Source organism: Ambystoma mexicanum, chromosome 2q (assembly GCF_040938575.1).
Source record: "Ambystoma mexicanum isolate Mex_15411 chromosome 2q, UKY_AmexF1_1, whole genome shotgun sequence".
Taxonomy (NCBI): domain Eukaryota; kingdom Metazoa; phylum Chordata; class Amphibia; order Caudata; family Ambystomatidae; genus Ambystoma; species Ambystoma mexicanum.
The window spans coordinates 1121887199-1121911875 of NC_090924.1; positions in this window are offsets into that span (position 1 = coordinate 1121887199).

Here is a 24677-nt window from a genome sequence, read left to right on the forward strand (position 1 = left end):
GAGAGTCCTGTTTCTTCAAAGGCATTGAATGGGCTCTTAACGGTTCATAGTTTTTGGACTGGAGAAACACAGGATTTCTTGCTGTCTCTGTCCTCTGCTTCCAGGGGTTTAAGGATAGGTTTCAGTCTAGGCGTCCCTCAACATGGGGAGGTCCTGGGTACCATTGTGGCTGGCAGAGAGGCATGTCTTGTCCCAACAGTAGGTCAATCCCAACAGTCCCGGGGTATGGTTAGGGGACAGATCATGACTCTGCCTTGGGCACTTAGCCTTAAATTCCCTGCTGAATGACTTTGGAGAGATCAAATCTCCCAAAAGAGGTCCAATGAATTCTTCCTTAATTATTTGTCCAAAAGGGGATCAAGGAAGGAGTGGGAGACCCATTTTTAAAGGCAAAAGCCCACAGGTGATTGGACTAAAGATAGCCTGCTTTAGGGGTCAAATCCCTGTGCTTAGAGCAAGACTTTCTCTACCGCCATAACACCCAAAGTGCTTTGTGCTACGAGAGGACAGGCAGAAAAGTTGGGAGCAGAGAGAAACAAGGTGGTGGAAACTTCATCCAGATGTAAATATCTCCTTCTGTCTTGGCTAACCCTGCCCCGTTCTCTTTGCAATAGAATCAAAGGCCTTTATATATGTGGGAACCTGGTGTAAGTCTACTCCTGTTGTGAATATGTGTGACCTTTGATTCCTGTTCCCAGGACAGCTATCTGCTGAGTAGCAGTCTCTCTGGGCGGTTGTTACCTGCCCTCACAAAGGAATAAAGAGAGGCAATCCCCAAGGCTACAAGCCTGTCAGCAGTGGCATGGCCAGCCTGTTTGGGGAGAATGCACATACTCCTTTCACAGCTGAGCTGGGCTCACAGGGCTGACACATATGTGATATCAAATTGCTGTGGTTCTATTAATCATGAAAAATACCATCCACCATACTTTAACTTAGGTGTGGCGTATATGCAAAGATGTATCTGCCACCAGGACAGTAAACTCAGAATTATATGATATTTATGAGTTGGTGCATGTCTTAAAGGCAGCCCCTGTGCTGCATAGACTTGGCTGTCACTGCAGCTGTCAAATGGGCACTTGTGCCCCCTCAACCTGCTTTTGCCGCCTGTAGAGCAGGCGCTGCAGATCAGAATACTGATGGAGCAGGTCACAGGAGTACACTATGCTTTTGGCCTGGAGCTTATGAAAGAGGAATCTGATCAGCAGATTTCCCTTTCAGAGATGGAAGTACTAGCATCATGTTATCAATTTAATTAAAACAATTTAAAAAGCCAAAGCTTTTACAACCTAGCCAAACAGCAATCTTTCACAACAGGACACCCTTGATTTGCCCTTCCTTTCCCACATGCCTCATCCCCTTCATTCATGTGATGTTTCTTGCTAGAACGCCTCCTCAAATCCCTTCAGGGTCACACTTCCAGTGTGAGTTCAACCTGCACTGCAGGTTCAGAAGGTGACAGATTAGCTCAGATTAGCTCAATGTGCGATCTGGCTGTTGGATAGAGGTGAAAGAAAAATGTATATTTAATGTAATCAACCAGAGGTGTTCGCTGAATATAACATAACATTAGGGAGAGTGCCATGGCCTTTCAAACTTTTCATTTAAAATGGGCCCCATCCCCAGTGTTGTCCGTCCTACGACACAGCAGCATAAACCTTTATTTTAGGACCTTGAATGTACGCTTTACAGCGCACACATCACAGGCTTCCTTTTGCAGGCCGTCACCTCCCTGGTGTTTTAAGTATCCAGCAGTGTTTGTCGTTCCTCGTTGCCCCTTTATTCCAGTCTCGCCTATATTAGCCCCTTGCTGACAAAGAGATTCAGTGTACATTTAGTGTTTCAGCTCCCCACTAGCTGCACCCTGGCAGCATTCTTTTGACTTCATTGTAATTTACGCACCCCAGGGGTACCTCAGGTTGTTTTTCCAAGCTATAGCGTAGGTGTGTGGGGTGGGAGGGAGGATATCATGTTGAAATGGGCCCCATCCAACCCTGACATATCTTCAGCTGGCCCTGATTTATAATGCGTATTTTCACACAGGGGGGGGGGGGGGTGTTAGCCCTGGTAAAAGATGTGCTTTACTAAATGTACTTTCAATGTACCTTGCAGACATGTTTCAAGTAGATCACGGAATTTTAATTTGGGCGCAGAGTGGAATACAGACGTGTATGCTTGTTCAAATCTCTGGACCGGACCCTCAAACGTTTCACAGAAAAGTGCCTTCAATTTGGTATTTCTTTAGCAGCACCTTATCAGGACTCAGAGCTGTGCAAAACTGATGCCCAGACAACGGGCCCCAGTCCGTCAAGAGATGTGTCTTTACTTTCCACCACTTGTGTAATTATCACCGCAAAAGTGAACCCCTTAAATGCCAGGCTATTATGCAAGTCTATGCAAAAAGGCCTTGGCACATAACACAATGTATAACCAGGCCACAGCAGCTCTTAGTCCGATGAAGTAATATTTTGGTGTGACGCGTTTTATAATTCATAGAGTACTTAACTTAATACAAATACAAGTGAGGTAATGCATGCTTCAAAAACGATTCTGCAAGCGCTTCTATACAGCAAATGCTTCTTCTGCAGGAAAAACAAAGTAACATCATGCAGGAATGATCATTGTGTGTTTCTATTACAACGCCGCCACCTAGTGTTCATGCTTATTTATTCAGTTCCAATCTGCCAGCATTCGCATAAAAGACCCTGCACAAACACATCACATCTTTATTAGTCGAATTGAGTAAATACATTGTGCATCGTTGACTAATGTATGACACTGAAATGTGTTTAAATTGAATTGGCAAGCAAGGTGTTTAATGTATGTACTTAAGAATAGAATTGATCTATTAAAACGCCATATAATCATTTACACATAGGCTCTTCAATAGTTACACACAAATATAAATATTACTATTTCACTGAACTGTTGGATGAATCAACTCTCGATCATTGGTATATACAGGATGGTGTGCTTACACCGGGTTATCTTCATTACACAGCCACGGTTAAGTTGCTAATCCCATAGGAAGAGCACTTTTTGGGTGGCTTAAAACTTTGCTCTCCCTAGACGAATCCTCACCAAATTTTGCAAAATAAGTATATGGCCCTCTCTGAATTTCTTTGCAGAGTTTGGTGAGGTTTTGTCCAGGGGGGGCAAAGTTATAGGGGGGGTCCCAAAATGTCTTTTTTTTCCCATAGACTGAATGGGGAAAAAACATTGCGCACGCCTACAGGCCAAACCGCTGGACGGATTTTCACCAAATTTGCAGCAGGAGCAGCAGCTTGGTCCTGAAAGTGTGCTTTTGTAAATTTGGTGAAAATGCGTCCAGTAGTTTTTTTTTAAAACGATCAAAAAGTAGGTCTAAAAAAAATAGTGATATCTATGTCCGCTCCACAGACACACTTCCCTGTTCGCTGCGCAGGCAGTACACCGATTGGCTAATCAGCTTGCGTCATGTCCGCGGACATGTGACGCGTTTGCTGATTGGATGGTGAAGAGCGTGAAGTGCGTCAGATTGTTCCGATGTGCCCATCATCTTGAATCCGACGACATCGCGGCAGCGAACAGATGCGAAATGTCGTTTTGGGGAGTGTTTTGGTGTGCAAGTGTACTTGGGGAGGTTTGGGGAGTAAGAGATGTGTCAAATACTGTATTTGTTTAGGTGGCAGGTGCTACTGATGTATTCGCCATGCCTGCGCTGTCCGGGATGTCCATAATTAGTGAAAATGAGGGGTGTTCTAAGGACAGTATTCCCGTCCGTGCTGTCTGCAGGCAAGTTGAAACTGTTCTAAGAACACGCGCGGTGTACGTGGACATAAAAATTACCCATATGCCACAGTTAAAATGTTTGATTCTATGGGTGTGATATGTTGCAGTGGTTGTGGCCAGGGCCTAGAGTTTTGGGTGCATGGCCAAACCCAAGACCGAAGTTATATGCACCGAAGTTATAAGCCACCATAGTAGCCAGTTCAATCTAATATTGCAATGCAGAGGAGAACCATATGTTACATACATCCTCAATAGGACTAGTGTACTCAACCTCTTTGGTTGATATTCCAGTGCTGGAAGATCTTCAATCCTCTGACATACCCTGGGTTGAACCGAAGTTATAAACCACCATGGGTGGCTTATAACTTTGCTCTCCCTGGATGAATCCTCACTAAACTTTGCAAAAAGTGTGATATGGGTGGGCCCATATAGGTAGTTAAAATGTTTGATTCTATGGGTGTGATCTATGGGTGTGATATGCTGTGGTGGCTGTGGCCAGGGCCTAGAGTCTTGGATACATTGGTTAGAGGTGCATGCAGAACGTTGTGGAATAGCTGCAGATCTTGGATTCCCTCATGTGGAAGTGGACAGGCATGGAGTGCATGGTATGAAGTGGCTGGACCTGGTACCTCTCTGTGCTACTCTACAGACAGAGCATCATCCAGACATAATTATATAATTCATGGTGGAGGGAACAGTTTAGGACATGTGTCTGGAATTTCTCTGCAATTTGCAATGAAAGAAGGACTTGGGAAGGTCATGGACATGTTTCCAAATTCCCAAGTAATTTTTTCTCGTATTGCGAAAAGACAAATGTGGCTGCGTTCTTCTTCATTTGGTCCACAAATGGAGAAAGCAAGGTGCAATGTCAATAAGGCTGTTTGTGCCTTTCTAAGAGATGTTGGCATGTCCTCTTTTCACAATGAAAATATTATGTTTCGTAGCACATACATTTTTTTTCGCAGAGATGGAGTCCATCTTACCTATGCTGGCAATCAGATTTTTCTGAGAAATGTACAAAATGGATTGCAACCTTTTTTGGAATTACAGTCATCTATTTTGCAGTAGATGTTGACGATTTCAAGTTTTTCAAACACAAAAAAACACCACCAAAAGGCTCTTTTCAGAGCCACCACTTCCTCCCAGGGAAAAGTGCATTGGTTTTGCTAGGGCAGCACCCTAAAACGTTATATGTCCTAAGACTGTCCGTGAACCTCCAAAAAATGCACAGGGCCCTGCACTGTTTATTTGCCACTTTTATTTTAAAACGGTGAAAGGAAGCTCTGAAAAGAGATCTTTTTTTTTTTTTGTTTTATATTTTGTTTGTTTTTTTACACACGACACACTAGGAGAGGAGGGTAAATGAGGGTAAGGAAGGGACACCAACCACGGGGATAAGAAAGGGCAGGTGGAGAGAGGAAGATGTAGGATGGGCCTTACTTAGGTAGGTAGCAGGTCTTCTGGTGCTCCGTGACCGTAGTCCTGAAAGCACTTCGAAGACTCTCCCTCCTGCAGAGTTTTGCGTCGCAGTACATACACAATATTGTGACCCTCGAAAGGTAAGGGTCAACAGCATTGCAAATGGCCTGTGAAGCAGCTGGAGGGATGCGCTCTCCCACAGGAGCGGAAACGGAGGATGCTGTAGAGGAACTCAACCTACTACGTTTATCACAAGGAACAACTTTGCGAATGTCCCCACTGTGGAACGACATTAGGTGTCGCTTCATGGATGTCGTACCAAAGTTGTACAAACCACGTCTCCCACGACTCAGCACCATTTTGCACTGTTTGCAGGTGACCTTGTTCGCACATGCTTTTGGTACGTTACCATGAATGGTAAACAACCGCCACACCCAAGACTCCCGGCGAGTGCTGGTAGTAGGGATTTCCTTGACCTCATTCTCTTCATTCACATGCCTGTTCCCCTCTGCAGGCCCTTGGGGAGGTGGTGGTGGTGGAGGGTTTGGGGGTGGTGCTGAGGCAGATGTAGGAACAGCAGCCATGGATGCTATCAGGGTTGATGAGATAATCTCAGCAAGAGCAGCAAAGGCACTAAAAGTCAATTTGCAATAGCCAGAAGTACAATGAAGATCATCTCTGGGGTGTGGCCTTTTATAGGGGTCGAGGGGTGCACTTCGCGAACAGATCAAACACCTGAAAAGGTTCAAAAAGTTCCAAAAAGTATGGGGAAAGCCAGGGTCATTGTCTGGGACATGTGCAATGGTGAATTGTTACTGTAAAATCATTTGGATTGTCTGAAAAAGTTATTTTAAAATGTTGGGAAACCGGACAGTGTATGCAAATTAGGAAACATGCTCAGCGTGGGTGCTGTCACATGATGATGTCGGGAACACGTCCGCGAAGGGAACGGGTGTCCGCAGGACACTAAATGCAGGGCAACGGTCGTGCGCGGGTGTTCTACGGACAGTGTTCAGGTCCTCAAACAAATGAAAAGTGCGACACAAGTGAGGCGGACAGTTACGGATAGGCTCAATGTTCGCAGGATTTACGGGTGTGGTGCGCATGTGCGTAGATGTTCTGAAGACTGTACGGACAAGTATAGTGTCCTTAGAATTCCTCCATTTTGTTCAGTTACGGACATCCCAGACACCGGGTGTGTTCTGAGAACAGTTCCATCGTGGTTGCAAACGGTACGGACAGGTATAGTGTCCTTAGGACACCCCCATTTTGTTCATTTACGGACATTCCGGACACCGGGTGTGTTCTAAGAACAGTTCCATCTTGGTGCGAACGGTACAGGTACAGACAGGTATAGTGTCTTTAGGACACCCCCATTTTGTTCATTTACGGACATCCCGGCACCAGGTGTGTTCTAAGAACAGTTCCATCTTTGCTTGCAAATGGTACGGACTGTTATAGTGTCCTTAGGACATCACCATTTTGTTAATTACGGACATTCCGGACAGGTGCGCTGTCTGTGTACATTTTAACTGCTTTTTAAAAAAAAATAAGACACAAAGGGCCTCATTACGAGGCTGTAGGTAACCATGGCACTATTGGCGCCGTGGCTGCCTCCAAATCCTTACCGACTCCGCCCTGGTGAATGGAGCTATTACCCAGGGCCCATCATTTGTGATGTCATCTTTGATGTCCTGGGTGTTAGTCTTAGCAGTGCACGGTGGTGGTGCAAGTTATGGTTGCTTAGCTTACCATAACTGGCGACTTTCAGGGGTTTTTCGGTTTTACTTCGAACCATAATGTCCCTTTAACAAAGTTTTTTTGCTGAATTTCATAGGTTTTTAGTAGCGCAACTTAACCATAACGTCCCTTTAACAAAGTTTTTTTACTGAATCTAAAGTATACGTAAAAGGTGCAGGGATACAGTTTAGAGTGATAACATGCAAATTATGTAAACATATGTAAACATTATGTAAAGTGTTGAGTGTCTCCGGTTCCCCCCTGGAGTGCAGTGAGCCCTCTCCAGCCTACAGACACACGCGTGCACACATCTGGTCTTGGTTCGGGCTTTCCTGCGTGCGTGTGCCCTTGAAGGGGCAGCACCACACTCCTCCTTTTTCATAACAAACAACAAGGAAAGATTGCTACCTACAACTTTAAACCACACAGCACACAAATGGCAGACCCCTTTAATCACATCCATCCAGTCCCTGCAGGTCACCTCCAGTCCATGGGGTGTTACCACCCATTCAGGGGTGGGTCCAAAACATAGTCACTCAGGTGGGCAGGCTGCCCCCTCCCGACCTTCTGGAGATACTTCCTGCCCATCTCCTGGATCGGGCCCTCCTCACCTGAACTCCCTTGAGCTGGGGAGCTTGGTGGGTGGACCAGGCCACTGCCCTCGTCCGGTACCTCAGTCATGTCCCTTCTTTGCACTGCCTCCGGCCGGGCATCTCCCAGTCTTTTAAAGTATCTGGCCTTGCGTGTTACTGAGGCAGGCCCATCAGACACTGTAACCATCGATCCTTGCACGGCCACCACGTCCAAGGGACTCAGTTCGTAGGTCAGCGACAGCTTCCCGTGTGGATGGTGGTTTCTGACCAACACCTCATCACCTGGGACAAACTGTTGGGGTGAAGTCCTCTTCGGATGTTCTCTTGCTCAGTCCTTGCTTTCCTCTCCTTTTCCACCTGCTCGTTGTCGATGACAGTGGGCTCAGGCTCACCCACTTCCAGTAGCAGGCCTCTCAGGCAATGCCTGAACATAGCCTCAGCCGGCGCCAACCCCGTCGATGAATGCGGGGTAGCCCATAACTCCCTCAGGAACTTGTAGAGGGCCCTCTGTAGACTCTGACCCTGGCCCTGAGCAATTCAAAATACCTTGTTCAAAGTCTTCATCAGCTGTTCCGCCTCACCATTTGCCCTGGGCCACTACGGTGTGATCTTCCGATGATGAATCCCATACCCCTCCATCATGTTGGCAAAACTCTCACCGTGGAACGGCACCCCATTGTCTGAGCACAACACCTGAGGCAGTCCATGGGTCGAAAAGATCTTCTGAACTATGACAGCAACGTTCTCAAATGCCACGGATTCCACAAACTCCACTTACGGTTACTGGGACCACTCATCCACAAACACCAAGAAGTGAGTGCCCCGATCTGTGGACCCAAAATCTGCATGGACCACTTCCCAGGGCTTGGTGCCCCGCTGCATAGTCTCAATGATTGGTTCACTCTGCGCCGGTGACGCCGCCTGGTACCACACACATGTCGCTACAAACTCTTCCACCCGCTTCTCCAAATCTGGGAACCACACCTTTTGGCGCAGCCGTGCCTCTGTTTTGGCAGTGCCCTGATGACCTTGGTGTGCCAGTTCAATTACCTGCGCATTCTTCACCTGAGGGACCACAATTCGATCCCTCAGAGCAATAAACCAGCCTCAGAGAATGCCAGCTCATCCCAAACTCTCCACAGTTGTTCCAGCGTTGCTTTGGCCTCCAGGGTCCTTAGGGCCAGCGTATCCAGCACAGACCTCCACGAGCCATGTTGGAGAGCTGCCCTGAGGATGCCAAAGGGCTCATCCTCTGCAGCCACTTGTTCCAGTTCTGCAATTGGCACCAAGTTCAGTGTGGCCGCCTCTACCACCAGCCGGACTTACTCATTCGCCTCCTCCACTCTGATGTCCTTCACAGTTTCGGGCCCCCCTCTCGGATGCCTTGAGAGGTAGTCGGCTGCATTATTATTGCCAGGCCGGTACACCAGGGACACCCCATACTCTAGCAGGGCCAACATCCACCGCTCGATCCTTGCTGGTGGCTTGGAGGAGGACCCAGCCAGTATGGGCAACAGTGGCTTGTGATGAGTGACCACCGTTACCGGCCTCCCCAAAACATACAGCTGGAAATGGCGACATCCCCACAGGACAGCCAATTCCTCGCGCTTGATCTGGGAGTATCGCTGTTCCGTCTCAGACAGGGCTTTGCTGGCGTACGCGACAGGACGGATCAAAGAAGGCCATTGTGTCCTCCGCTGTCAGAGCCCTTTTTATGTCATCAAACGCTGCTTGCTCCTGCAGCCCCCACTGCCAGGTGATTGTGGAAATGTCGATTTTATCTGTTAATCAGTTCATAACAATATGGCTTAAAGGAGAGCCTGCTACAAAACATAATCTGCTAGGGGCCAATTACAAACACCATTCAAAACATTAGGCCTCACGTTAGAGGTCCCTGCTTAAAACTGCACAATGCATAAAACTTGCTTACGCTCGCTGGATATCAAGATAAACAGCATGACCTCTCACCGAGATATGCGTGTTGAAAGTACATCAGCTCATCCCAGATGTGAGAAAATTCTTCTGACATTAATGAGAAATTTACAGTAAACCATTTTTATTAATACAACGAGACCGGCAGAAACACTTCCCTTTTTCTGCTGCTTTTAACCTTTGTACACAGTAAATGTTTGTGCTGCTCGCTTTCCTTCCTTATTTTACAAATAGCATTTGCTTTCAGTAACATGAGATGTGATGTATTATGATAAACGCCTGCCTTTTTACTCTCTGCATATACCGTTCTGACCCAATCTGGGAAATTACCACAGAAGTGACGGAGGGGTGATTGATCTGCCACGAGATGTCTAGGCACGTATAGTGTGGGATTGATGTCTGGTATCTAGCTATATAAACATGGTCATTCTGTTTTGAAAATTGTCAGCAACTGAGGAGTTGTATTGCTCTCCCCAAAGTGCATGGAACAAACAGAAATCATCAATGCAATCATAGAGCAAATACTTTGAACGTAGACAGACACAATAACTCACAGCCACGCACTCTTAGAAGATAATCAGCTCTTATACGGCTATTTATTCAAAGCTTAGAAGGACATAGAAATAACTCACAAAAATAATATGGACATAGATCACAGAAGAAGTAAAGAATTCAAAAGGAAATACATCACCGTGAGCGTAACAGGATTCCTCATCTTGTCCAGAAGCGGCTGGAGGACCCCGGGAACAGCCAGGCCGAGAGCACCACAGCTCACAGGAGGGCCGGACGTAAGCATCCTTCTCCGGCTGAAGTCTCACCTGACCACCTCCGGGCTTCCGCATATATACACATTCCACAAAGGGCAGTCAATTCTCGAACCTTCTGGAAATTGCAATTGCGCAGTTGAGGAACAGCCGTGGTTGCCAGCTGGGTCAATCGAGAGCTCCCCCCAAGAAGCGCAGTGCCTCCCTTCTCTAAAAACACGCTCCACGGAGAACAGTAGCAAACCATAACAAAGTTAGCTTTCCCAGCAGAAATGTCCTTGACCGCATACCAGGTTTGGAAAACATGTTTTTCTCAGCACCGTGAATCTAACACTCAGCAAAATGTGTGCAGCTTTTCACTGCGGCATGAAATAAATATCCATCATGGCTCCGAGCACTCCCAGAATGCATTGCGCACCAGTGCCATTTTAGATCAAGCATAACAGGAGTGCAATGACTTATGTTTTTCTCCGTCATTGTAATCTTTCTTTGCTCTCCCACTATAATGTTACTCATAATAAATGCTTGCAATTGTGAAAACCTCTGTGTCGGAATCTGTATGTATCTGATGTAAAAGTGTTTTTACCCCATTTATATTTCAGACTGGGTGAACCACAAATATATCCATTGTAAATTCCCTTTTTTACATGATGTCCTTCTTTCTCAGGGCTCGCAGCGGCTTGGATCGGGACGCCAGGTTTCTGATGAAGCGGCCACAATACGTGACCATCCCAAGAAAACTGCAAACTTCTGAAACGTTCTCTGGAGGTTGAGCCTCAACAATGTCCTTTACCTTTGTGGGGTCAGGTGACACACCCCCTTCTTTAAAGACAAAGCCAAATAACTCAATCTCAGTCCTCAGAAAATCACATTTGTCCCGGTGAAATGTTAGACCCTGAGACTGAAGCCGCTCAAAAGTCTTGGCAAGCTGGCGAAGATGTTCTGCCTCTGACCAGGCAAACACAAGGATATCATTGCTGATGTTCAATACTCCGGCCAGATCAGCCAGGGTACCACGGATGATATTCTGGAAGACTTCCGCTGCCGACCACACCTCGAAGCTCAGGTGTTTGTAATGGTAGAGTCCACGATGAGTGGTGAAAGTGGTGATGAACCGTGACTCCGGATGAAACACCACCTGATGGTAAACAGCCCTCAAGTCCAGTTTTGAAAAGAATCGAGCCCCTTGCAACTCAACAATAATGTCATCTATGGTGGGTGTCAAATGGCGCTCCCTTTTGATGGCTTTGTTCAGAAGCCGCATGTCCACACATATTCTCACAGACTCTGGCTTCTTAGGTTTCCTGTCGATGACAATCGGAGAAACCCACGGGGTCGGACCCTCCACCTTCTCGATAATGTCCAGGTTGACAAGGTTGTCCAGCTCTTTATCATCCAAGTCCCTGAGGTTGAACGGGACCCAGCGATACTTAAGTGCAATTGGCTGAATGGATTCATCTTTGTGGAGCTTTACTGGGTCACCTGCCATGCTCACGATGCCCTCGAACAGCCGACAGTACTTTGCCAGTAATTCCTGCATGTCTTCCACATACACAGAGTAGGCAAAGCTGACAATGCCTAACGCCTTTGGCGCCGCACAGCTTAGCAGGGTGTTGCTGCTGACCATTCTCACATAGAATCGTGCTCCGATTGACGCTTCACTGTGTCCCACATTGGCCACAAATGCACCATCCAATGGGAGTGGCTGCGCTCCCCGAACGAGAAGATGCGAGGCTCGTAGTGTTCTCGGGCCATGATGTTCACTGAAGCTCCAGTGTCAACCAGCACTGGAACCCGACGACTCATTCACCTTCACCAGGCACCTCAGATGTCTCCTGTTTTTGGAGTGCAGAATGCCCACACTGGATACAAAGAATACATTCTCTTTCTCAACTTCTTCTTCCTCCTCAGGAGGAGCACTGTCTTCCGCTTCGTCCAATTGGGCCACATTGGGGGGGTGTTGTTGCCGAAAGAATCCTGATCTGACAGGACCCCTTGGGACCATGACCGGCAGCAGGGCCCTGCACACCCAGGCATAGTGGTCTGACGCACCACAGCAGCCACATGACTTTCCCAACGCAGGGCATTTAGCAGGGTGCGGAAGATCGTATCCACACTTCATACAAGAGTCCATTGTCCTGGTGCCCGATCACGCTGGTACCCCCCTGGGCAGCTTGCTCCTCTTCCTCACGGCCACGGCCAACTGCACACACCTCCTCCAACTTCCCTGGGCACACTCCTGCCTCCATTCTGGATGCTCTCCCCTCCCACACTTCTTGACACCGTCCCAGTTCCAAGATGCGAGGCAGAGAGATTGCGGGTTCACGCAGCACCTGCCTGCGTAGCTTGCCTGAAGCACATCCCTGGATTAGCTAGTTGTGGATCATTGCCTCCGGATTATCCCATGGGCACGGCAAGGTTAGCCGACGTAGCCTGCCATAGAAAGTGTACAGAGTCTCATCGTCTTTCTGGCGAGCAGCGCCCATGACAAAGCGTTCATAGTCCATGTTAGCAAGTGGCAGGAAATATTCCTGCAACACAGCCTTCGCAGCATCATAGGAGGCATTCAAGGGTTGCAAGGACTGGAAGACCTCATGCACCGCAGGGCCAGCATAATACAGATCTGTTGCCACCTTACTGTCATCATTGGTCTCCATCGTGGCCCTGAAATACATGTCGAGGCGATCAATCCACATCTTTCAACGAGGTCCCAGACTGGGGTGGCCGACTGAGATATCAAACTTGTGCATTGGTTGAGGAGCCCCTGGTGGCTTCATATCCATAGGTGGCTGGTACACTGGGGGCTGAGGCGCTGGTTGTTGTGGCACAGCCTGAAAGGCTGGAGGTGCTACCTGGATCTGATCCATGGTGGCAAGCGCACAGGCACCCCACTATGCATGAATGGGGCTGCAACTCACCACCCTGTCCACAGCCGATGAGCAAAACAATGTCCTTGCAGCAGTGATGTTGTGGCAGATAACGTAGGAGCATACACCAATCCTCATCCACTGGTGAACCACAGATAATTCAGAACTTCAGCAGAATTCAGACACCACCACACCTTGTGAGCCCTCAGAAAATGTCAAAATGATGAAAAATGGGCACTAGGCAGGCACCACCACCAGCAACGTGCAAAAGAAGGCAGATGTCACTGCCAGGGGACTTCTGGCCACACCAGTGGCTCCAGAAATCCAGCTGGGTAGGGCCCAGGGAAAGACAGACAAAAGAAATGCAGGCCTACCCACGCTCCTCACCTCTTACTCGACGTCAAAATATCACAAATTGACTTCGAAATGCACCTCATGTGCAACATCAGCTCTCAGCTCATGGAATTTCCAAAAATTAAGCCCGGATGCCACACAGGCACTCTTTTACAGAGCCGTGACCATCCCGAGCATTGTATCCAAAATGGTGGCCAAACCGCGTGGTCCTCGCCCTCCACGTGGTTTAAGAATAGTGAATTACATGATTAAAAAAATGGAACGTCCATTCACTCTTCTCACCTCTGTGCCCTGGTGGACTATCCCATGCTTTCGTCGCCACTGTTGAGTGCCTCCGGTTCCCCCAGAGTGCTGTGAGCCCCATCCCGCCTTCAGGCACACACGCACACCAAGCTAGTCTTGGTTCAGGCTCCCCTGTCGCTCAGTGGCGGCCGGGAATGCACCGTTTATTTATAATGCACGCGTCACTCCACTGCGTGCGTGTGCCCTTAAAGGGGCAGCACCACAACAAGCATCTCTTATCGGACCCTTTTCCAACCGGAATGAACAGAACCGAAACCCATAGTCGTGGATGAGCTGGAGCAAAGGAGGGGGTACAAATTAAAATAGGGTAAACGACCGAAAGAGTCAACCACCAGGGGACACCAAAAAGCAGAGAAAGAGAGAGAAAGCCAAAAGAGACCAAGCTCACTGGCAGGTTACATTTTGTTAGAAAGGATAAACCAGAATAGTGTAGTGTTGCACGTTCCTGCAATGCTCCTTCAGCCCCCATGAGCCCCCCAGCCACAAAGCACACTGCACGTGGTGCTTGCTCTCCGGGATCCACGGACACACTAACGCAGCCGTGGCAACGCCCCGTTTATTACAAAAACATGCAGCATAGTTGCGTCACTTCGCCGTGTGTGTGCCCTTAAGGGCATTCATAACAAACAAAGAAAGGAGATACTTCAAAACATTACACCGCACACAAAATAACACCCCTTTATTTGCTTCCCTCCCAGTCCCACAAGTCACTATTCAGCCCGTGGGCTGGGCCCACCAGTTCAGGGGTCCAACACATAGGGCCTCATCACGAGTCAGTCGGTAAAGCAGGTGCTATTAGCGCCGGCGCTATTAGCCCTACCGCCAAAACCCTGGTGCTATTAGCGCCGGATCACGGGTTTGGCGGAACGGTTAGTGCCCATTCCCCATTGGGCTGATTGGGGAATTCCTCATTCCCCATTGGGCCCAATGGGGAAAATTTGCGCTATTAATGCCGACAGATTTTCCGCCAGCAGTAATGGCGCCGAATATCAGCAAATTTGCTGGGGATTTCCCCCCAGCTAAGAGCTGGGGGGAAATCCGCCAAGGACATGATCTGGCAGACCCTTAAATGCGGCGGTAATAGCACTACCGCCGCATTTAAGGGTTACCAGACTCGTGATGAGGCCCATAGTCATTGAGATGGGCAGGCTTTGCTCTCCCAACCCTTTGGGGATATCTCATGCCTGCCTCCCAGATTGGGCCCTCCTCACCTGCGTCACCTCGGCATATCGGAATCGGCAGATGGGCCAGGCCACCACCCTCGTCCGGTACCTCGCCACTGTCTCTTCTCAGGATCGTCTCTGGAGTGGTCTCACCCACCTTCTTCAAGAAACTGTCATTACGGGTAACAGTGGCATTCCCATCCGATGCAGTCAGCATCGAGCCATGCACCACCACCATGGCCATTGGACCAGGCTCATAAGTCAGTGAGAGCTTGCCTTGTGGATGCTGGTTCTTCACGAGCACTTCATCCCCGGGTATCAGCTGCTGAGGCCAGAACCCTCTCCTGATGTTCTCTCCCTCCGTCCTGAGCCTCCTTTCATGCTCCACCTGAGCATCGTCAATAACGGATGGTTCTCGGTCCCGCACTTCAGGAATTAGAACCCTAGGACACCGCCTTAACATTGTCTCCGCTGGTGCCACTCCAGTTGACACATGAGGGGTGGCCCTATATTCCATTGCAGACAGTGGCCTTGGCCATGAGTGATGCGAAACACCTTGTTCAGAGTCCTCATGAACCTCTCAGCTTTGCCATTGGCACGGGGCCAGACTGGTGTAATTTTCCAGAGTTGTATGCCGTACTCTCCCATCAACTGGGCGAAGCTGCACCTTTGATCGGTGGTCCATTGTCTGAACCCAGGGTCTGAGGCAGGCCGTGAGTGGCAAAGATCTTCTCTAGGGCAACGGCCACCTTGTCAAAAGAGACTGATTATATTAACTCGACCTCAGTGTACCGTGATCACTCATCCACCACTAGCAGGAAATGAGTGTCCCGGCCCATAGACCCAAAATCAGCATGGACATTTTCCCAGGGCCTCATTCCTCAGGGCATCGTCTCAATAAGGGTCTCTCTCTGTGCTGGGGCAGCTACTTGGCACCACACACAGTAATGACACAAATTCCTCCACCGTCTCTCGAGGTCAGACTGAGATGCTTTTCTCTTCTCTCTTGGCTCCGGGTGTTAAAGCCATCATGAATGCGAAATAGCTACAGGTCACCCACTGCAAACCATTGTTGTATGTGAATTCCTCACAATCGGGCACTGAGACGCATCACCTTGCAGAAAAGGTACATTCTCAACCTCCAAACAGCTATGAAGGGGGAGCCTGCCAGAAAAAAAACAGGAGCATGTGCTGTACATTTGTGCCTCCTAATGATTCAAAAAATGGAACTCTAACTCAGACAATTTATTTATTTATGTTGAAGCTTGTATAGCACGCCAAACCCAAAGGCATGTGTGCGCTTTCTTAAGAACAGAAATGTTACAGTTACATTTGTTGCACAGAGAATATATACAAGACAGACATAATGCATGGTATTAACATTGATGACAGGACATAGGGAGAACAATATATACAGTAATTACAGTTATTTTTGCTGTGTAGTGTAAGGGTGTGTGTTAGTTACCCAAGCTAAGAGTGAAGAGGTGTGTTTTGAGTAGTCTGCGTAAAATCCAGAATGACTCCTGGGCTCTAAGTGGGAGCGGCAGGGAGTTCCATAGTTTTCTGGCAATCGTGGCAAAGATGCTACCACCCGCATTTTGGAGCTTGAACCTGGGAATAGTGAGGCGGTGCTGGTAGGCTGTTCTGGTTGGTCTTGTGCATTGTGTCATGGTGATTATGTTGGAGAGGTATGTGGGGGCCATCTGGTGAAGTCATTTGTGAGTTAAGGTAAGTGTTTTGAACATTATGTGTTCATGTATCGGTAGCCAGTGTTGTTGATGTCTTATAGCTGATATGTGTGATGGGAATGTTCAGTGCGGCTCTGAGGGCATTGTTTTTAAGGACCTGTAGCTTCCGGATGTTCTGGAGTTTAGTGCCTGCATATAAGACGGTGCAGTAGTCGAGGCGGGTTAGGACTAAAGCTCTGGCCAACGTCAAGCAGCTGTCAGGTGTGAGGAACTATCTGCAGGAACAGATGAGTTTGCATGTGTATGAAGTGGCTGATGTTGTGGCGTTGATTTGTTTGTTGAGGGTGACAGAGGAGTCTAGGTAGAAACCTAGTGTGTTTACCTCATTAGTGACTTTAATGGTGTTACCATCAATATTGAAGGAATTGAAGGAGTCATTAAGTTTAGTGATCCTGTGTTGAGAGCCTATGCGGAGCAGCTCAGTTTTGTTATCATTTAGATATAGACCATGCTGAGCCATCCAGGTTTGTATGTTGAGATAAATGGCATTGAGGGTGGCTGTGTCGCATCGTGGCCACAGGATATTGCGATGAGGACCTGGGTGTCATCTGCCTAATTCATGTAGGTGACTCCCAGGTTGTCCAGAGGATCAAAAAGAGGGTTTGTAAAAATATTATACAAAGTGGGGGACACATATGAGCCTTGTGGTACTCCACACGCGACTGTGGTAGGTGGTGCTTCAGCTTTAGTGGAGAAAACTTTCATGGTTCCGTCACTAAGGAAAGATTTGATCCACTGTGTGGCATTAGGGGAGAAGAGCTCTGCCAAGGCCAGGTGTTTGCAGAGGATATTGTGGTTCACAATATCAAACACCGCTGAGAGGTCCAAGAGAAGGAACAAGGCTAGTTTCCCTTTGTCCCTCAGTTTGTCCATTTGGACTTTCAAATCTAGGAGTGATGTGTCCGTCCAATGTCTTTGCCGTAGCCCCAGGATGTTATTGGCTTCAAGGTAACTCTGAATTTGCAGGTATGCTACTCTATCTAGTATTTTCGGGAGAAACGGAACAGTTGTTATTGGGCGATGGTTCGTGGGAACGTTGGGGTCGAGGGTGTTTTTTTTTAGTAGGGGTAGTACCCACACGTTATTTAGGTTGGTGCGGATGCTATTGTTTGTCAATGATATGATATGATATGGCATTTATAATGCACCTATACACAATTGTTTCAAGGCGCGACGAGGCAAGGGAGGGGGAACAGAGGGAAGACAGAGGCAGCAATCCTACTAGGCCAGGTGTCATTCTGATCGCGCAAGTGCATGGGAAGGGGAGGGAGGAGAAGTGCGGGGGCAGGGGGAGAGGACAGTGCAGTACATGGGATAAGAATAAATAACAATAGGTAAAGGTACGGCCAGCAGGTGGCAGGTGCAAGGGTAAGTGCAGACAACAGGTGTCAAGTGCTGGTAGTGGGACTGTAGGATACAGAAACAGTTCCCAAGTGCGAGGGTTGCCAGGAAGGCAGTGCAGGAGTGCGACTGGCGGGGGACGGGACCTGGGCCCGAGATCAGAGGGTGGCCAGGTAACCAGTGCAGTATCAGGTGTCAGCCAGGAAGTCAGCAGGGGTGAGGAGGAGAAAAAGCAGAATCAAAGAGAAAGGTTTTGAGGTGCTTCCGGAACCGATGATGATTCTCCTCAAGTTTCAGGGAGGCAGGGAGGCTGTTCCAGAGGGAGGCCCCGGCTGAGGAAAGAGATCTACCCCCAACTCGTTGCTTGGAGAAGCGACTGACCCTGAGGGAGTTGGAGGCAGATGAGCGAAGAGCTCAAGAAGGAAGGTATTTAGGAAGAGAGAGTTGAAGGTATTGAGGCCCCAGGCCCCAGAAGGCCTTGTGGACGATGCAGAGGGTTTTGAACTTAATCCACACAGCCACTGGGAACCAGTGCATAGATTTCAGTCCTGGAGAGATACGATCCCTGGGCTTGAGGCCAAGGACAAGTCTTGCAGTCCTGTTCTGGATAGGTTGCAGAGGGTGGAGAGTAGAAGCAGGCAGATTTAGAAAGAGGCTGTTGCAATAGTCCAGCCTAGAGAGAACCAGAGTTCTGGAGACAGTGAGCTTCAGGGGGAAGGAGAGGAAAGGAAGGATACCTCTGAGGAGGTGCAGCTGGTAGTGCGACTTCTTAGAGACGTCGGAGAAGTGAGGCGAGAAGGAGAGTGTGGAGTCGAAGATGACCCCTAGGTTTTTAGCCTTGCAGGTGGGAGCAGGAAGAGGGGCAAGAGAGGCCGGCCAGAGAGCTACAGGAAAGGAGGGAGCAGGTGTTCCGATGAAGAGAATCCCAGTCTTACTGGCATTAAGGCAGAGGTCATTGCCGGCACACCACTCCTGGATATCAGACAGACAGTCAGAGATGAGGGAAGTAGAGTGTCAAGTTAGTCCAACTCTTGATCAGGAGGCCCGGTAGAAGAACTCGAAGAGTAGTCGTTGAGTTCTTCCTACCAATGTGTCCCTTTGTATTTTCAAAATAAACTACAAAGGAACCAATTAGCCGAAAGATGGATCTACTGCAGCAGCTGGAGATGGACACGGACGCCATGGAGCGTAGAAAAGGCAGCCGGTTTGAGAATGCAGCAGTGGCTGTCGATGGACACGGACAGCATGGACTGTAGAAAGTAAAGCAGTATATCAGAGGAGTTCAAGACACAGAAGGTGAGAGAAAAATCAGGAAGCGACAAATAAGAACGTTTGGAAGATGAACAAATAACAAGCATATATTAACTTACCAATGGACAGGCACCTGGAAAACAACACTGAGAGAACTCTGCAAACCCAACCTATTCCTAACTCATGACGAAACGAGGATGCCTAGGTGGAATTCAGCAGTCTCTAGTCCACAGACTACCCCGACGAAACAAGGACGCCTACTGACCTGAGCGCAAGGTGGCAGAATCTTCAGACTCCAATGACAGAGGAGATCCTCCAGGAATATTCTTCCTTTGAGCTGGTGGGACCAACCAGTTTGCCCAAACTGTAAGCCAGGACTCCCTCCTCTGGTCAAATTTGCTGTACAGTACTACAGTGAACCGGATAGCCAGGTAGGTCGGACCCTGCTTGGGTTTTAAGGAGCACACCTTTTATTTGTTGCTTTGCTCTGCTGCTGGTTTCTTCCCTGGGCAGTGCAGGACCCTCCAGTCTTCCTACTTCGGGTCAGTCCGACAGTTGCTTCAGGAACCGTGAGCCTGCAGGACCTGCCAGGAAGGTCCGCCTCAGCTACAGCCTTCTTCTCCATTTAAGGTACTGTTCAAACCTGGTTGTTAGTTTCGTCCAGCCGCAGTGAAATTGTGTGAAACCTTTTGCCTATCCCAGGGCTTGTCCTTCTCCATTCTTTAAGCTAACGTTTCTGCCGACCAACTTCGTCCTGACCTCTTGGCAAAGACTTAACCGCAAACTACCCTGAACTGTGTGATCTTGAGCAAAAGACTTTGGGGGTCATTACGAGGTTGGAGGTAATGGAAAAACGATGCTGGTAAAGGATTACAGGCATCGCATACCGCTCCAGGCTATTCCGACCTAAGAACCTGGTATTAGAGGCACTGCTAATAACGGTGCCTCTAACGGCAGCTTGGGTGTGGGCACGCGGGTCTTCAGGCCGGCAATACTGGGATGTCACTAACAGGAGGACATCACAAGTCGGGCGGACATGCAAATACCGGCATCATGAAGGCGCTAATAGGGGATACCGGCATGCCGGCAATACCGGCATTGCGAAGCACCTGTAAACTGCTATGTGCAGTGTTCCCAACTGCCACAGGTGCATACAATCAGCACAGGGGGAAGCAATGGAGTCTGGGCCAGCACAAAAGGAGCACACCCACACACCACACCCTTTCCCACACCAAAATGATTCCACTAGTAGTAGCAAAACTGGGGATGGAGGACATGCTTGCATTGGTACACCAGCAACAACAACAACAGCAGGCACCACAGAGGAGACGCAGGAGGAGAAGGAGGGTGAAACAGGCCCAGCATGCCCCACCAGTGCAGCCAGTGGTACCCCGCAGGCAGCCCCCAATCCCTCGCATCAGACCAGTCCATTCAACCTAACCCCTGAGCAGATCCCCACCCTATACCATCTGGACCGGGACACCATCACCACCATCGTGGACATGATACACACGACATTGTCAGCCTCATAGATATACGCACCGCCATCCTCCCTCTACTGAAGATAGTGTTGGTGCTCCACTTCCTTGCCACATGCGCCTACCAGCACACAGTGGGACACAGCGTGGACAACCCTTATTTTCTCGCATGCTGAACCAAGTGCTGGATGCCCTCCTGAAGCACACAAGGGCCCACATGTCCCTACCACAGACTCCCCAGGAGATTTATGACACAAAAGTTGGCTTAAATGCACTGGCAGGCATGCCAAATTGTATAGGCGCCCTCGACTGCACCCACGTGGAGTTGGTGGTCCCGCATGCCATGGAGTTCGTGTAGGGCAACCGCAAGCAATACCACTCCATCAATGTGCAGATGGTATGTGACGCCAGCAAGATCATCACACATTGTTGTGCCCGATATCCTGGATCAACACATGACTCAATGGTCCTGCGGAACTCTACACTACCAGGCTACATGGAAATACATGAAGTCGACGTGCCTGGCTGCTTGGTAAGTTGCATGACAGGCACATGGCAGTAAAATGGGGGGATAGATGCACACACCACAATGGGGTCATTGTTGATGTGACAGCACAATGTGCACATCACAAAACACTGTGCCCCAAAGCATCCCAAACAGAACATGACAACCAAATCCCATAGCAATGAAGTAAGCTGGATACCTATCACAACATGACAAACTTGAAAACACCCCACATCCTCTGTAACACAATCCTGGAACATGCTGTGAACATTCACTATGTAAATGACTGCAGCAAATCACTACACAGGACAAGCATCCATGGGAGTGCACTGAACAAAATCACCAAGGGAATCCACTGCTGGTTACACGGCCGCCACCACCACAGAAGTGCAGCATGTCACCATCGTAATAATCAGCACTGAATGCCTAATATTGCAGAGCCTACTGCCAACGCTGCCAGTTAGAAAATCAGACAGAACACTTCACATCACAAATTTGACACAAACACAACGGTATGCGTCCACAATGCATGAGCAACATCAAGGCAGTGTACACCGTGTATCAACTTGGAGATGCAACCCACACCAGAAGTCCATGGCACAGAAAACATTGAGGGCATGAAAATTGTGTGCATACAACCAGGGACATGTGCATGTCACCAACAATAATCTGCAGGCATGTGTGACTAGTACAGCTGTCCATCATGAATCGACTGACATATACCTTGTATTGCCTCTCATGCAGGTGATAGTGGCTATCCCTTGAAGCTGTGGCTCCTCACCCCTGTCTGAAACCCACACAACAGGCACGAGGAGGACTACAATCGTTCCCATACAGTACCCGTGTGGTCATCGAGCAGACCTTTGGCCTGTTGAAGGCACGGTTTTGCTGCCTTGGCCGGTCGGGTGGGCCACTCCTCTACAGGCATGAGAAAGTGGCCAAGATCTTCATGCTATGTGTCATGCTGCACAACATGTTTATCTGACGGAACATGCCCCTGCCCCCTGACATTGAACTGCAACCAGCTGGTGATGATGAAGGGGATGAAGAGGATGTGGCTGCACATCATTGCGGTGCCGATGCACAGGAGGGATGTGCTGTGCGTCAGTCAGTGATTGCACAATATTTCTAACACACATGGGTGCAGAGGCTGACATGAAAGTTGGACAGAGGGCCCTTTGGTGTGGGAGTACATGTACACTATGCACTGTATATGAATAAATGACACATATGCAATAAGGAATGTCCAGTCAAGATATCTTTTCACACAACTGGTGTATTTAACTGTCCAATGAAGATTACAGTGCTCAAACCCTCCACCACACACACCCTCTCCCCCTCCTCCCACAAATCTGCCACACACCCTCATCCCCTCACACTCCCCCCACAACTCCCCCACACACCCTCACCCCCTCCCTCCACTACTCCCCCACCCCACCTCACCCACCTCTCCCCCCACAACTCCCCCACACATGCTGTCCAAGCAATTGTCTATTGCCTTCATCAGGCTGCCCCGTCTACATCCTGCCACTCCCTGCACCTGGTGGCGGCATGTCCGAGCGGCGCAGGGTGTGCGCCGACCTGCATAGGGGGCTGGTTTGCGTGGAGCTTGAGGAAGATGGGGTGGCCGCCTGCTCCATTCTGGGGGCTTGACGCTCAGCCTCCATTGAATCTGCAATGTGGGTGAGGACCTGCCTCAGGGCATACAACTCCTCACACAATCTATTGGTGCTTTCCACGATGATCTGCCTCAGGGAGGCGGTATTGTCGAACCCCTCCTGCCTTGTTTGGGCACTGTCTGTGATGAACTGTCTCACCAGGGCAGTGAGTGGCTCCTGCTGCTGCGCAGCGTGTCCTGCATGCTGTACCCCCGCCGGTACACCAGTGGAGGTGGAGGGTGCATGTGTGACATGGGCAAATGCATTTGGGTCCTCTATGGGACTCATGCTCCCTTGTATGGACTCCCCCCCAGACTGCTCCGGGATGGTGTTGTGGTATGTGTCGACGGTGTGAGCTGGGGGGATGGGGCCGGACTTGGTGTAGCAGGTACGTCGGAGGAGTCATCTGTGAGGGGTGAAGTAGCGCCACCTCCCCAACAGAGCTGTTCTCTGCAGATGGTGGCCCTTCGACTGTCTCCTGTGCAGTTGTCACAGGTGTTGTGGGTGCTGTGGTGATGGGCCTTGGCGGCACCAGTGCCATGGCATCCAGGGCTGGTTTGGTCTTCGGTGCCTGTTGTGGCTTGTGTGGGGCTTTGGAAGTGGAAGGCCTGTTGCCTCATCCCTGGCCCTCTTATGGGGTGTATTCATGCATACATTTGTATTATTGCTCATCTACACATTAGAGGGGAATAGGCAGTGGAGTTTTGATGATCACGTTGCTTGCTATATGGGTGGATCATGCAGGCATCCGTCAGGGTCACTCATGTTGGGGCGGGCGTATGCTATGCGACATGCATTTCTGTTGTGGCCTGCATGCAGTGGGACTTATGCCATTTTCATATTTGTGTGGTGTGTGTCAGGTATGGCATTGCCATACTGCAGGCATGTGCATGTGTCTGTGCTGATGACGACAAATAGGCTGGGAATGTGTATGTATTGGGCTATGCCTTTCCTCTTTAGACAGACATATTGGTGGACTATCATCAGACTTTGCATTGCAGTGTTTTCTTAGGACACTCACCTCTTTCCGCCGATGAGGTGGCGCCACGCTCCTTATCGCACACGCTTTCGATGGCCTCTATGCCAATCGTGCCGGCACATATCTCCTCCCAGCAGCTCAGGTTTATTGGTGAGCGTGCTCCTCCACCAGTAGCCATGGCCTGGCTCCTGTTTGCGGACAGGATGTTCCTGACTAGCAGGCGCAGGTCATCCCATCTCTTCCGGACATCCTTTGTGGTGCGGGGGGTGTTGCCTACCGCGCTGACTCTTTGGGCAACAAGTTCCCAGATTTCCTTTTTTCTTGATGACTGCCTCCCTCTTGAGGCTGTTTGCGAATACGACCTTGGCATTGTCAGCCTGGGTCTCAGCCAGCATGGTGAGCTCATCCTCATTAAAGCTTTCCTTGCGCTGGCGGGAGGCACCTTTTTTAACTGCTTTGGGCATGATATAGTTGTTGGAGGTTGATCTTATGTACTCAGCAATAAACTCCAGGTCCTGGGTGCTGAGGATGGCAATGGATTGTGTTTTTAAAGATGGCCGCCGTGCTCTTTCCTGTTCCTGTGCAATGATGCTACTTCCACTTCTGCTGCGCCGCTAATGCTGTTTCAATTGATGCCGGTAGTGCTGTCTGCACTTTCCATGATGCCGCTAAGGGCCATTTTTTGTACTTTAATGACATGCCAGTAATGTCGTTACCGGCATGGCGCAATGCTTGTGCACGCGTACTCGTAATGGCCTTCTATTAGCGGGCTCTTTACTGCATGGTCACAGTATTTGCTCCATGCCGATAA